The sequence below is a fragment of the Pygoscelis adeliae genome, unplaced genomic scaffold (assembly GCF_000699105.1).
Source record: "Pygoscelis adeliae isolate BGI_AS28 unplaced genomic scaffold, ASM69910v1 Scaffold22, whole genome shotgun sequence".
Taxonomy (NCBI): Eukaryota; Metazoa; Chordata; class Aves; order Sphenisciformes; family Spheniscidae; genus Pygoscelis; species Pygoscelis adeliae.
Window position 1 is genome coordinate 2663635 of NW_008824350.1, and position 2363 is coordinate 2665997.

General features: G+C 42.8%; 1 pseudogene; it reads left to right on the forward strand.

The window, feature by feature from the left end:
• The window catches only part of LOC103912810, a 42055-nt pseudogene that overhangs the window by 37420 nt on the left and 2272 nt on the right, over positions 1-2363 (forward strand).

Sequence of the window (2363 nt, forward strand, 5' to 3'; positions counted from 1 at the left end):
GAAACTCCACATCTGAAGGAATGCTACATTCTTGGTGACAAGGAGACCCCAGAAACACCTATTGTTATATTTTTCCCTCTAGTAAATGACACCTTCAGGGACTACAAAGCACCTGGTAAGTTTACAGCTACCCCTCACATTAACAGAGGCAGTGGCTGCCTTCTTTCCCTTCTTTACTCTGCAATATCTGTTCTTCAGATCATCCTGTAAACACAGATTCAGACTCCCTTTGCTTAGATCTGAACCATATCAAGAAGCTTGAAATATGTAAATTTTTCTGGACAGTAGAGCAGCAGCTGGGATCCGCCTTTGGCACATATGCCTCTCTTCAGATTGTTTTGGGGCTTTTCATCGGTAGATTGCAGAGTTTACTGATGAAAAGTATATTCTGTCTATCTGCAGTAGCAGAAGTTAGCAGGGTTATTTCCTCTCATACTTGTCATCCTTTCCTGTTAGAGAATGCTCTGGGGAATCTAAGGATTTCATTGTTTAAAATCATTTCTAGGCTTACAGTTGAGCAGATAACCTTGAAAACAAAAGTGTGAACTAGCAAAGTGATGAAAATATAACACTGAGCCATGCCGACAGCTTCTGTTCACTTCAGTGGGTCCTACTTTGAAATTTAAGAAGAGACCATAGCAACATTGCCAGTCAATTCAAAACAGATGGTTTCTAAGCCCTGGTACCATATCCCATGACTCCATACTGCCTCTGTTGGTGCCAAAAGTCTCAGTTAGTCCTTCTCCAGATGATAAAATTCCTAACTCATGCTATGAGAACACTTATTTTTTAATCACTTCAAAGCCCGACAGTATGCTGAAAACCAAAAGTTCTGGGCTTGTATAGGGTACATTAAATTTAATAACAAAACAAATGCAGAAACTACTGTCCCAATTGTATTAATTCTTTTCCTTTTTTTTTAAAGCAAGTCGTAAAAGAATTGTACAGTACTTTTGCTTTGTAGATATTCTGGATTGAGTTCATTACACATTTTAAGGTAAGCAACTGGAGTTTTGAACAGGATTCAAATAGTCTAAGGGTATTTACGCAGGTGCACACACCATTCTACTCCAGCTCTTAACACGGATCAGATAACTGAAAGGTTGGGTTTTGTAGTTGCCCGTTGTAGAAAGAACCAGAGAAAGCAGAAAAGGAGAAAGAACTAGAACAGGAACTGAGAATTAGCTTCTGTACTGCTCTGTGAGGGAGTTTGCCTCCGCTCTCCCCCTCAGTAATTTCCAGAACCCGAGGATGTTATTCCTAACTCAGCTATCTAATATCAGATGAATATCAGATGATGTGCAGATGCTACATGTCAACATAAATTATCAGGGAATCTAAAAAGGGGTGTTATTAGGTATGTAGAAGATGTATATGAAGACCTGCATGATATCTGCATATTGAGGCAAGCCTGTGCTGCCCAACTGGTTCAGCTGGTAGCTGCAAGCTGAGACTAAACAGAAAAAGAGAGAACAGGTCCTTGTTGGGCCCCCAGAGGTGAAGTCTCAGCTGAGCTGACATGGAAGGGCTCAGCCCATGCAGTTTTTTGGGAGGGCTGCCACCTCTCAGCTGAGAGCCAGCCTCCACGGTGGCAGGGCAGATGCTGCAGAAAGGCCCGGAAGCTGGGGATGGATGTCTGCCCTTTGTTAGCGGCAGGCAGAGATCAGCTTAATTTATAGTGCTTCAGTGCCTTGCCCGAGCCCAGACCTAGATCGTACAGCATCTGAAGTATTAGATCAATTACATGAACGGGCAGTTTTTCCATAGCCAGCTCATCCACCAGCTTGTTCAGCAAAGGGAATTTAGAGCCTGGGCAGTAAATGAGTAAAACTGACATATTCAAACTGGGTTACTCCTGCACTGGTTAGACTATTCCACAACTGGAGTAGAAAGAGGAAATCCTTTGTGTGAGGCAGCTTAGACTGCTTCACTTGAGCAGCACCAGTTGCTTATAACTCTCTGCAAAGCCGGGAGGAGTACATCTATCAGACTTGGAGAGACCCTTCCAGGAAAATCAGAACCGTTTGATCAATGTTGTTAGATCAATGTTGTTAGAGAAGATCCCCCAAATGCATGTGGTCCTGTCAGTAAGAGAGATGCTGACTTTTCACAAAGCCTACTGCCTTGCTTTGCTATAGGTGGTGCAGGTATCTGTGACTGTGGAGGTAGATTTTTTGCTATGGTAACAACGTCCTTCCAATGTGATGGTCTCACTGGAGGCTGATGGAAAAATTCTCCTGTCGGTGTTGCTCTCTTATCTGTGATGAAGAGGGATCAAGCATTATACTTCCTGCTTGTGCTAACCTGTGTTACCTATCCCTGACAGTATTATCTACCATTAGTGCCATTTCGAGGTTGTTACT